Genomic DNA, 13,876 nt, shown 5'->3' on the forward strand with positions numbered 1-13,876 from the left:
GGCTCACATTTTTTAATCCTCATTTTTACAAGTAATCATAATAATGTTGGTATTTGTTAAGCACTATGTGCCAAGCACTGTTCTAAACACCGGGGGAGATAGAGGTAATGAAGTTGTCCCACGTGGGGCTCACATTCTTTAATCCCCATTTTTACAGGTAATCGTAATAGTAATGTTGGTAGTGGTGAAGTGCTTACTATGCGCCGAGCACTCTTCTAAACGCTGGGATTGATACAGGGTAATCAGGTTGTCCCACGTGGGACTCACATTTTTTAATCCCCGTTTTCCAGATGAGGTATCTGAGGCACAGAGGAGTGAAGTGACTTGCCCAAAGTCACCCAGCTGACAAGGGACGGAGCCGGGATTAGAGCCCATGATCTCTGACTCCTAAACCCGTGCTTTTTCCAGTGAACCATCCTGCTTCTCAGAGGCTTTCCTCTGCTCCCTCCTCCCCCCAGCCACGGGGCCTCCATCAGTCTCCTCTCCCCCATTCATTCATTCAATCATATTTATTAAGTGCTTACTCTGTGCAGAGTACTAAGCGCTTGGAATGCACAATTTGGCAACAGGTAATAATGTTGGTATTAAGCGCTTACTATGTGCTGAGCACTCTTCTAAGCGCTGGAGTAGAGGGTAATCAGGTTGTCCCACGTGGGGCCCACAGTCTTCATCCCCATTTTACAGATAATCAAAATAAGGTGGGTATTTGTGAAGTGCTTACTATGTGCCAAGCACTCTCCTAAACGCTGGGGGAGATACAAGGCAATCAGGTTGTCCCACGTGGGGCTCACATTTTAAAATCCCCATTTTTACAGATAATCATAATAATGGTGGTATTTGTTAAGCGCTTACTATGTACCAAGCACTGTTCAAAGCACTGGGGGAGATACAAGGCAATCAGGTTGTCCCACGTGGGGCTCACAGTCTTAATCCCCATTTTACAGATGAGGGAATTGAGGCACAGAGAAGCTACATGACTTGCCCAAAGTCACCCAGCTGACAAGCTTCGGAGTCGGAATTAGAACCCATGACCTTCTGACTCCCGAGCCCGTTCCCCTTCCACTGAGCCACGCTGTTTCTCTAATCTACCCCAGCGCTTAGAACAGTGCTTGGCACATAGTAATCGCTTAATACATTACTATTATTCTCTGTGCCTCAGTTACCTCATCTGGAAAATGGGGATGAAGACTGTGAGCCCCACCTGGGACGACCTGATTGCCTTGTATGTTCCCCAGCGCTTAGAACAGTGCTGGGCACCAAGTAAGTGCTTAACAAATACTATAATTATTACTATTAATAGCGCTGCCCGGGCCACGGAAACTTTTGGTCCGAGACAAAGTTCCGAATTGCGGCTACTGCGCATGCTCAGGACACCAGCCTTGGGTGTCTCGCTTATTCGCGAGTAACCGCGCCGGGAAGGGAAAGGGGTTTTTTTTAGCTCTTTTTTTTTTTTTGATTCATTCATTCAATCGTATCTATTGAGCTTTTACTATGTGTTGATCACTGTACTAAGCACTTGGAATGTACAATTCGGCAAGAGAGAGCCAATCCCTGCCCAACAACGAGCTAAAGGGGGAGACAGCAAAAGAAGTAGACAAGCATCAATACCATCAAAATAGATAAATAGAATGGAAATTATGAGGTCAGGCATGAAAGGAGGTGGGAGGGCACCGCTGCAGCTCCTCTAAATGCCAACCGTCTCACTATACCTCAATCTGGTCTATATCTCTGCTAATCTCCCACCCACGTCCTGCCTCTGGCCTGGATCACCCTCCCTCCTCATGTAATAATGACATTTGTTAAATGTGCACTATGTGCCAAGCCCTTTTCTAAGTGCTGGGGTATGTCTAGCTAATCAAAGTGTAGCCCTTGGGACTCACAGTCCTAATCCCCATTTTACAGATGAGGTAATTGAGGCACAGAGTTAAGTGCCTTCTAGGTTGTGAGCACGTTGTGGGCAGGTATTGTCTCTGTTGCTGAATTGTACTTTCCAAGTGCTTAGTACAGTGCTCGGCACACAGTAAGTGCCCAATAAATATGATTGAAGTGGTTTGCCCAAGGTCACACAGCAGACAAGTGGGTGGGGGGCGGGATTAGAACACATGTCTTCTGACTCCCCAGCCTATGTTCTTTGCACAAAGCCACGCTGCTTCATATCCAACACAGTCACGCTCCCCCTCCCCACTCTCAAAGCCTCACTGAAGGCACATCTCCTCCAAGAGGCCTTCCCTGACTAAACCTTCCTTTCCCCTTCTCCAACTCCTTTCTGCAATGCCCTGACTGCTCCCTTTATTCCTCCCCTTGCCTAGTCCCACAGCCCTTATATAACCTTACTTTATGTATCTGTAACTTTATATTGTCTGCCTCCCCTCTAGACTGTAAGCTCACTGTGGCCAGGGAATGTCTGTTTACTGTTGTACTCTCCCAAGTGCTTAGTAGTGTGCTCTGCACCCAGTATGTGCTCAATAAATACAGTTAAAATGAATGAATGCAGGTAGTAGCCAGGCCAAAAGAGGTAACTTCTAAATGGTTTTGAGAAATACCAGTTGGGATAAGGGCCCAGCATGAAAATTCATTTTTTTTTTGCTAGGCACCTACTATGTGCCAATCACCATACAGGAGGCTCAAAATCAAGGGAGAGGGAGAATAGGTATCCTATCCCTGCTTCTACAAAGAAACGGGTCCACAGAAAGGTTAAGTAATATACCCAAGATGACAGAGCAGGAAAGTGGCAGAGCTGGGGTTTAGAACCCAGGCAAATCTGTCTTCCAGGTGTTGCTTGTAGCCAGCATAGTTGAAAATCACATGTAATTGTATTATCAATGATGCCTATACATATTTTTCTTTTTATAACAAGCAGAGTCAGCATTAGAACCCACGTCCTCTGACTCCTAAGCCCAGGCTCTGTCCACTAGGCCATGCTGCAGTCTAGTCTGTCAAACCAGTTTTCTACTTTCTACAGAGACAACAGAATTGGAAAAACTGTATTCAATGCCCTCATTGACCTCCAGCCTAATGATTATAATAGTTAACATTTCCTCCGTATTTATAACTAGCTTTGATCAAACACCTGTGGGGAGTATGAGAAGGGGCACAACAGCTCTATAAGGCAACATGTGAAATACATTTTGATGGAGAGCACAACATTCTTTCTGATGCTATCTGAATAGTTTACTAGCAAACATAGAGTTCATCTTTAACATGGGGGCAGGTGGAGAGCAAGATAAGTGGAGCAATTGTCCCAGGCCTCTCATGAAGCTGATGGAATCATCAGCTGCAATCAATCAGTGGTATTTATTAAGATCTTACTATTGCAGAACGCTGTACTAAGCTCTTGAAGGGGAGTATAGATGTGAGTAAACATGATTCCTCTTGCTATATCAGGGCTCAATCACCTTGTTCCTTCTATCTTACCTCCCTGATTTGCTACTACAATCCAGTCTGCACACTTTGCTCCTTTAATACTAACCTATTCACTGTACTTTGATCTCATCTATCTCACTGCCAATCTCTTGCCCACAGAGTGACTCTGGCCTGAAACACCTTCCCTCTTCTCATTAGACAGATGATCACTCTTACCACCTTTAAAGTCTTATTGAAAGCATATCTCCTTCATCAGGCCTTGCCCAACTAGGCCCTCTTTTCTTCTCCCATTCCCTTATATGTTGCCTTTGCACTTGGATTTGCACCCTTTATTCACTTCTCCCTCAGCCTCACAGCACTTACGTACCTATCTGTAACTTAATTCTATTAATGTGTATATACCCCCCTATATTGTAAACTTTTTGTGGGCAGGGAATGTGTCTACCAGTTCTATTATATTGTACTCCCCCAAGTGCTTAGTATAGGGCTCTGCATACGGTAAGTACTCAATAAATATGATTGTTTGAGTGTGTGACCCTAGTGGGAAAGCAGTAGCTCCTGCAGCACAATTATGAAATTGGCAGTGCTGTAGTGGAGGAGAAGTGGTGCTGGTGGTGGTTAGGAGGATGGCTGAGATCAACCCTGCCTCTAAAGCACAGAAGAGTTGTATCTCACCCATTGCAAGCACCCTACTTGGGAAATGTGCTGCTTCAGGTTCACGGTTGGATTTCCATTCTTCAGTCTTAATATTGTTGAAAGCATTTTTTTGAAGGGTGACAAATAGCTACTTTGTGGATCACGTACAGTAAGCATCTATGCCCTAGTGGCAAGGTCATAATCTGGGAGTCAGGAGATCTGTGCTGTAATTCTAGGATTGCCACTGCCTGCTGTGGTCTTGGGCAAGTCAGTGGTTACCATTTATGGAGCACTTACTGGGTGCCGAGAGAACACGGTACTAAGGACTTGGGAGAGTACAATAGAGTCAATATACATGATATCTTTTTCCAAAGAGCTTACATTCTAGTGAGGGAGAGAAGCAACAAAATAAATTACAGGAAGGGGAAGGAAAAATATAAGGGTATGTATATAATTTCTGTAAGCTCCTTGCAGTCAGGAAACATATCTGCCAACTCTGTTGCATTATATTCTCCCAAACATTTAATGCAGTGTTCTGCAGCTAGTAAGCACTCAATAAATACCACTGGTGATGTTGCTGTGGTGATAGAGGTGGGGTGAGTACCTAAATGCCTAGAGGATATAGACTGATATACATAGGTAACTCAGTAGGGAGGGGAAATAGGATGGAGAGAGGAGAGATCAGTCAGGGAAAGTCTCCTGAAAGAGGAGGAGTTTTAGTAGGGTTTTGAAGGTGGGAAAAGTGGTCCTCTCTCAGATATGAAGTGGGGAGAGATTTCCAGGCTGGAGGAGGGTGTTAGAGATCAAAAGCAAGAAAAAAGAAATGGAGGCACAGTGGGTAGGTTGGAATTAAAGGAATGAAGTGTCTGGGCTGGATTGTAGTATATGAGGATAGATAAACTGATTGAGTGCCTTAGCCCTGATGGGAGAAGTTTCTACTTGATGTCGAGTTGGATGGCCAAACATTGGAGGGTTTTGAGGAGGGGGTAGATGAAGACACAACAACTTTTTTGTTTTTATTTTTAAGAAAAATAATCTGGACAAAAGATTGGAGAGACTGTAAACTAACCCTCTAGACACTCGTTTAGACTCTGAGCCCGTTGCAGGACAGGGATTGTCTCTCTCTGTTGCCGAATTGTACATTTCAAGTGCTTAGTACAGTGCTCTGCACACAGTAAGCACTCAGTAAAGAAGATTGAATAAATAAGGTGTGGGCAGGGAACGTGTCAACCAACTCTTGTTATATTGTACTCTCCCAAGTGCTTAGTACAGTGCTCTGCACAAAGGAAGCACTGAATAAATTTGATTGGAGGCAAAGAGGTTAGTGAGGAGGCTGATACACTATATACGATATGACAAGTACCTGGACTAGCATGGCAGCCATTTAGATAGAGAGAAGGGGTTGAATTCGGGAGATAGTGTGAAGTTGTCACCTAATCACTCTGAGTTTCAATCAATCCATGGTATTTATTGAGCATAATACTGTGTATAGAGTACTGTGCTAAGAATTGGAGTACACTATAATAGAGTTAGTAAACACAATCCTGCCCACAAGGAGTTTATCATCTAGTGGAAGAGACTGACATTAAAATATTATTTCATAAATTCCTCACAGTAGATTAGACTGTGAGCCTGTTGTTTGGGCAGGGATTCTCTCTATCTGTTGCTGAATTCTACACTCCAAGTTCTTAGTACAGTGCTCTGCACATAGCAAGTGCTCAATAAATACTACTGAATAAATGAATGAATCTATTGAAAATAATTTCTACAAGCACTTGTCATAGTCTGTTATTACTACATGTGCCAGTTTACAGACATTCTGAAAGGAAGGCCTTCCAGGACCTAATTTTGTTTGTTTTGATAGAATTCAGTGGACTAGTGGGAGAAACAGCATTGCCTAGTGGATAGAGCACTGACCTAAGAGTCAGAGGATCCTGAGTTCTAATCCTGACTTTGCTGCTTGTTTGCTGTGTGACCTTGGACAATAATAATAATAATAATGTTGGTATTTAAGCGCTTACTATGTGCAGAGCAGTGTTCTAACCGCTGGGGTAGACACAGGACAAGTCACTTAACTTCTCTGTGCCTTATTTCCCTCAACTGTAAATCTGGGGATTAAGACTGTGAGCCCCATTTAGGAGAGAGGGAGTATGTCCAACCTGATAAGCTTCTATCTACCCCAGTGCTTAGTACAGTGCTTGGCACAAAGAAACAAGTACCATTTAAAGAAAAAAAAACAGGGTGGGAAGGAATGGAAATACCATAATATGGTAATCAGTTGTTACTAATTGCATGTGGCTCTGTAAGAATGCTTTTATAAACTTGCTTCATTCAGAATTATTGTTTTGGTTATTCATTAGCATTCTACAATGGACCTATTTACAACTGTTCAAAATTTACTCCATTGTAAACGGGAAATAGTGACCTTTATCTGTGAGGTGCTAAGAAACTGCAGACAATTCAGCTTCTTGAAACACCCCCTTTTTTTTTAAAAAAAAAAAAAAAAAACCTTCTTAAATTTCACCCTAACAGAAGTTCTGCCCTTTTGTGATTTGCTTTCAAAGCATCTTCCCTATAGCTCAGTATTTCTTATTGACACAACAATTAACACATGATTATTTAGAAAACATAGGGATTAGCGGGTACTTGATTTAAGTACCAAGTTACAGGAGGAGTGTTTGCACAAAACCCACAACAATAATCTGAGAGTATCTCACCTGCAGATGCTTTGCTGCTTCACTTCCAATCTCACATTCATTCCCATGTAAGGGGATTGAATACTAGTGGAAGAAGAACTGTGGACTGGTCAAAAGATCACAGATCTGGAAGTTGAAGATTCTGGGTTCTTATCCCAGCTCTGCTACATAGCTGCTGTGAAACCTTGGGCAAGTCACTTAACTTCTCTGTACTTCAATTTCCTCATTTGTAAAATGACCATTCAATACCTGGTCTCCCTCCTACTTAAACCGTGAGCCCAGTGAGAGACAAGAGACTGTGTCCAATCTGATTATTTTGTATTTACTTCAGGACTTAGTACAGTGCTTGGAACAGTGTAAGAGCTTAAGAAAGACCACCGTTATTAATAATAATAATAATGTTGGTATTTGTTAAGCGCTTACTATGTGCCGAGCACTGTTCTAAGCACTGGGGTAGACACGGGAATCAGGTTGTCCCACGTGGGGCTCACAGTCTTCATCCCCATTTTACAGATGAGGTAAAAACTGAGGCACCGAGAAGTTAAGTGACTTGCCCAAAGTCACACAGCTGACAAATGGCCGAGCCGGGATTTGAACCCATGACCTCTGACTCCAAAGCCCATGCTCTTTCCACAGAGCCACGCTGCTTCTCATTATTGTGATCTAATTCTATTCTGATATCATCAATAGTGTTTATTGATCCCTGTGTGCTAAACCCTGTTCAAAATGCTTGGGAGAGTAGAGAAGCAGCATGGCTCAGTGGATAGAGCCTGGGCTTGAGTCAGAGGTCATGAGTTCTAATCCCGGATCTGCTGCTTGCCTCAGTTCCTTCATATGTAAAATAGGGATGAAAACTGTGAGCCCCACGTGGGTCAACCTGATCACCTTGTATCCCCCCAGAGTTTAGAACAGTGCTTTGCACATAGTAAGTGCTTAACAAATACCACCATTATTATTATAACACTGTACTAAGTGCTCAGACAATACATATAAACAGTATGTACAAGTAACAATAATGATGGCAAGTTTCCTAATACTAATACTAAGTATTAATAACCTAACCTAATACTCAGGCTTGTAACTGTATTAAGCAGTTCGTAATATTTTTGACTGACTTCTTGTTATGATTTAGGCTCATCTAGAAATTTCTGGTTTGTGTCTATTTATTTCAGGTTGTGTTCCATATGAAACATTTTGGGAAAGTGTAGATGGAAATTTCAGCCAGGGTATGAAATTCTTCACCTTCAATCATTTTTAGTGAGCACTGACTGTTTGCAGAGCACTGTACTAAGCTCTTGAGGGCATACAATGTAACAGCGCTGGTAGATATGTGCCCTGCTGAATAATTTAATATACCCAAGTCTACAGAACTGGATATAATCTCCATTCCTTAATGTGGGGGAGATTGCATTTTAGATTATGGGTTATGTTTAGGAAAGCATTATCATTTAACCAATTTCCTTGAAATTGCCTAATGCTTACTAGAGTGCTTTGCATATTGTAAGGGTCTGTTAAATGAGATTAATATGAATAATTGAATGTGAAGGTTGTACTTGGTAACTTTCTGCTTTGGTAGCAGAATAGATGCCTCCAGGGAATCAAGAATGATATATCTTCCTCACATGGCACTACTTTGTTCTCTGCCACTGAGGTCTTTTCTGGGTCTGCAGAAAGTCACTTTGAAAGCAGCTCACCTACCAGCTTATCTGGCAAGTGTAAGGGCCATTTGACCATTTCTAATGCCAACCTACTTGAGTTGAAGTATCTGATTAGAACCATAATTGACTATTCATACTTTTTGTCAGAGTTTAGCATGCATTAAGTAAATCTGTACAAAATGAGTATGTGTACTGTGAGATGGTATCCTTGTGTGTGACACGGGAGTCAACTTAATTGATAGCTGGCACTTATGAGTGCTCAAGGCCATTTTCTCCTCCTATCTTCTCCCACTGGTTTGTCTGAACTGTGAGGGCTCCCTGGATGAGTACAGTGCTTTGCAAACAGTAAGTGCTCAATAAATACAATTGAATGAATGAATGAAATGGACTCTGTAAAATGGCAGTAGGATGGAGATAGGCCTTGGATGGGGTGGTGGAGAAGCCAGAAGTGTGCCCCTCAATCAAGTAACATTGTTAATTTCAAATATTTCAGTGTGGGGGTAGGAGGTGGGGCTGACTAGTGTAGGTGGCCAAAAAATTTAAATTTTGTCTGGAAAGTGTTCTCCTTAGTCTGCCTAGTGGATAGAGCACAACTATTCTCTGACACCTGTTTGCTGTGTGACCTTGAATTAGCCACTTAGCTTCCCTGGATTTGTTTTCTTTTTTGCAAAATGGAAATTAAATACATGTTTTCCCACTCGGACTGTGAGTAGAGGCAATATAACCAGTTCAAATCCAGGCCCTGTCCCACATGGAGCTCAAAATCTAAAGGGTAGGAGAACATATATTTGATCCCCATTTTACAGATGAGAAAATTAAGACAAAGAAATTGAGTGGATTGTCCTATGGAAATCCTAATCCAAAGGTCACTGGGGGCCAGGCCTCACTTTCTCTTCCCTTGACTCCGCTGTTGACTTTTTCGTATCCTGTTTCTGGAGATCGAGTTCTCAGTCAACAAGACAAACAAACAAGGGAGATGATCCCAGAGACCCCTCCCCTGCTGGCCTTTCCCATTTTCAGACCAGTGAAAGCAAGTTCCAACCCTCATTGGGGCAGTTACTAACTGCCCAAACTGGGGAAGGAAACACACACTATTCAAGTGAGTCAGCAACTGATGCTAAATGCTGGCACACTCAGCTGGGAATCTTCAGTCAAATCTTGCTGAATTCAACCACAAAAAAACCCCCTACCCTTGGTGGCAAATGCCAACAATTGTGAAGTGATTCTAATATTTGGTTCATATTTAGAGGAAGGAATGTGGGAATGGAATTTCAAATTGTTTGACACACAGTGAGCAAGTCCAGAGTGACCATCACTGGGCTTGCCCTAGGCTGTCATCCCCCAATTTTTTTTGACTGAAAAATTAGTTATTGTAACTATTAACTATTTTAACTAGCTCTCTTTAACCAACATTGTGCCCCTTTGTGAGAACCCCCACACAAAGCTGATACAGAATCAAAGTTCATATGCAAAACCAGATCTGATGTATGGGTATGTGCCAAAATATCATGGAAATATAGTCATTTTAGTAGACTATTCCAAACAGACACCCTGGCTTAATAGGATTGAATACTAATAAAAACACCAAGAAAATGGAAAAGTGGCCCCTTGCTCATCTTTCACCAAGCTCTTCCCTTACTTTATCTTGGCTAAAGAGATGCAGTAGCTCCGTGAATCTGCAAAACATTTCAATGCCAAGTAATAATAGTATTTTGATGCTCAATTACATATGGGAAAAAACCCTGAAGTCACAGAGAGGTTGCCTGTGCTCAGACTTTGGGAAGTAGCCTTGTACTGATGTGTTTAAAATTCCACAGGCTTTCAGATAGGTTCCAAATATGATCCATCATCCACACTGACTAATCCTCGCAGTTCATTATCACTACCCATAGCATTAATTTACAAGTATATCTAATAGCTGACATACTGAGTTCACCCCCAAAATGTCAATAAAACCATAGCAAAATAAGGACCTATGGGAAAAATAGAGAACTTGCTCAAAGTATACCTCAGTGTGTAGATAGAAGGGAAGGAAAGAGAAGTGGGAAGAAAGAATGGCAAGGAGAGAAAATTAGGAAGAAAAAAAGATAAGGCCAGACGAGAGATAGCAAAGACAGAGAGAGGCAAATTGAAAGATAGCCATGCATGCCCTAGGCATATAGTGATAAATTCACTTGGCTGAAACACCGGAAAGGCATTTCATTCATTCAGTTGTATTTAGTGAGCACTTACTATGTGCAGAGCCCTGTACTAAGCACGTGGAATGTACAATTCAGCAACAGATAGACAATCCCTGCCCAACAACGGGATCACAGTCTAAAAAGGGAAGACAGGCAGCTCAACATAACAAGAAGTCAGGCGACAATGCCATCAAGATAAATAGAATCATAGATATATACACATCATTAACAAAATAGAGTAATAAATAATATATACAAATATGCTCAAGTGCTGAGGGGAGGGGAAGGGGAAGAGCAGAGGGAGGGAGTAGGGGGAATGGGGAGGAGAAGCAGAAGGAAAGGGAGGGCTCAGACTGGGAAGACTTCCTGGAGGAGGTGAACTCTCAAAACCTCACATTTTTAAAGGGGTCTTCAAGCGTTAAAAAGAGGCTTAAATCTACTCACGTAGATAATTAGCTTGGAATGGCTTTATAAAGAAGAGGATCTGATTATCCATAAATAGAGTTTGTAAATGTCAGTCAGGGCCCAATTTTTTGGGGGGTCTTGGGGACAAAGGGAAGTAGGAGGGCCTGGCTCCTCCCAGAGATGCATGAGTTCAGTTGTGCACCTCTTGACCCTACTAACCTGGCTGCCCACTTGGGACATTATGAAGATGACATTTGCTGCCATGGTTTCGAGTACTATCTCTGTGCAGATGATTCTCAAATTAACCTCTCCAGCCTTAACCTCTCTCCTTCTCTGCAGTCTTGTATTTCCTCCTGCCTTCAGGACATCTCTACTTGGATGTACGGACGATGCTTCTTTTTTATGGTATTTATTAAGCACTTACTATGTGCCAGACACTCTCCTAAGCACTGAGGTAGATATGAGCTAATCAGGTTGGACACAGTCCATGTCCCCTATAAGGCCTATAGTCTTAATTCGTTACTTTAGCAGATGAAGTAATTTAGGCACAGAGAAGTGAAGACTTGCCCAAGTTCACACAGCAGGCAAGTGGAGGAGTTGGGATTAGAACCCACGTCCTTCTGACTCCCAGGCCCGTGCTCAATTCACTAGGCCCTTATGCTTCCCAAAATGTTTTGATGCGCAAATAGAACTCCTCATCTGACATCTAAAATACCATTATTGTTATTGTCATCATTATCATCATCATTATTTTATCACTTAAGCACCTACTGTGTGCAGAAAACTACATTGGGGAGAGTAAAAAGGAAATAGTAGCAGTAATAATAACATTTATTAAAGGCCCACTTAGTGCATTCCAATGTGCCAAGAGCTTGGGAATTGCAAGACACAAGAACTGTGCCCTCAGGAAACTCACAATTCCATGGGGGAAGACTGACATAAAACAATCTACAGGTGGGAGGAAGAAGAGACTAAAAAAATGGAAATGTGGAAAATCAAATGCTTAAATAGCATGTATTAAATAGGTACAAAAATGTTCTGGGTGACTGTGAATATACTTGTGCTGAGGTAGCACCTGGGATAATATGATTTAAGGAGAAGAAAAATTAATCGGGGAAAGTCTCCTGAAGGAGGAAGGATTTTAGAAAAGTTCTGATGATGGGAAGTATTGTAGTCTAGCCACTTTGGAGGGGGAGGGAGTTATTTGGATGAGCAGAAGATTTATGAACAAGGTTCAGTGTAGGTTGGCTTGAAGGAATGAAGAGTGCAAGCTGAGTTGTAATGCAAGAAAAGAGTGAGTAAGAGGGAGAATGCTGCAGGATTGACTTAGAGCCACTTATCTGTTTGAAGAGGAGATGACTAGATAGTTGTGAAAGTTTCTGAGGAATGGAACATTGTGTGTTTAACAGTGATGCAGAAAAATGATGTGGCCTGCTAAGTATTGTCTGACAGGGCTGGAGACAGGGAGGGCAGTGAGAAGGATGCGTGGCTCAGTGGAAAAAGCACGGGCTTGGGAGTCAGAGGTCATGGGTTTGAATACTGGCTCTGCCACTTGTCAGCTGTGTGACTGTGGGCAAGTCACTTCACTTCTCTGTGCCTCAGTTACCTCATCTGTAAAATGGGGATTAAGATTGTGAGCCTCATGTGGGACAACCTGATTACCTTGATTCTATTTAGTTGCCATTGTTTTTACGAGATGTTCTTCCCCTTGACTCTATTTATTGCCATTGTTCTTGTCTGTCCGTCTCCCCCGATTAGACTGTAAGCCCGTCAAACGGCAGGGACTGTCTCTATCTGTTGCCGATTTGTTCATTCCAAGCGCTTAGTACAGTGCTTTGCACATAGTAAGCGCTCAATAAATACTATTGAATGAATTACCCTGTATCTACCCCAGCGCTTAGAACAGTGCTCTGCACATAGTAAGCGCTTAACAAATACCAACATTATTATTATTATTATTAAAATTTACCATGTCCAAAACAGAACTCCTCATCTTTCCACAGAAACTCTGTCCCCACCATGACTTTTCCATTGCCATAGACACCACCACCCTCCCTGTCTCACAATCCTGTAAACTCGACGTTATCCTCAGTTTATCTCTCATCCAACTCAAATATTCAATCTGTCATGAAATGCTGTTGGTTCTACCCTCACAGCATCACTAAAATCCATCCTGTCTTCTCCATCCAACCTACCACGTTAATCTAAGCATTTATTATATCCTATCTTGATTTTTTGCAACGGCCTCCTTACTGACCTCTCTACCTCCTATCTCTCCCCACTCCAGTCTATACTTCACCCTGCTGCCCAGATCATTTTTCTATAAAACCATTCAGCCCATGTCTCCCCACTTCTCAAGAACCTCCAGTGGTTTCTATCCATCTCCCCATCAACCATCAGCTTTAAAGCACTCAATTACCTTGACCTCTCCTATCTTTGCTCTCTGATTTCCTACTTCAACCCAGCCCACACACTTCATTCCCCTATTGCCAGTCAGCTCACTGTACCTCAATCTTGCCTGTCCTGCCACTGACCCCTTGCCCACATTCTACCTCTGGCCTAGAATCCTGTTCTTTTTCAATTCTGACAGACCATCACTCTCCCCTCTTTCAAAGCTTTAATCACACCTCCTTCAAAGAAACCTTTCCTGACTAAGCCCTCGTTTCCTTTTCTCCCACTCCCTCTGTGTCACCTCAGCACTTGGATTTGCACCCTGTATTTACCTCTCCCTCAGCTTCAGAGCATTTATATACATTTCCATAATTTATATTAATGTCTTCCCCTCTAGACCATAAACTCACTGTGTGCAGGGAACTTGTCTACCAACTCTATTGCATTGTACTCTCCCAAGCACTTAGTACAGTGCTCTGCACACAGTAAGCACTTAATAAATATGATTAATTGGCACTACATATGTGCTAACTTCAGAGGGTATTAA

The sequence above is a fragment of the Ornithorhynchus anatinus genome, chromosome 2 (assembly GCF_004115215.2).
Source record: "Ornithorhynchus anatinus isolate Pmale09 chromosome 2, mOrnAna1.pri.v4, whole genome shotgun sequence".
NCBI lineage: Eukaryota > Metazoa > Chordata > Mammalia > Monotremata > Ornithorhynchidae > Ornithorhynchus > Ornithorhynchus anatinus.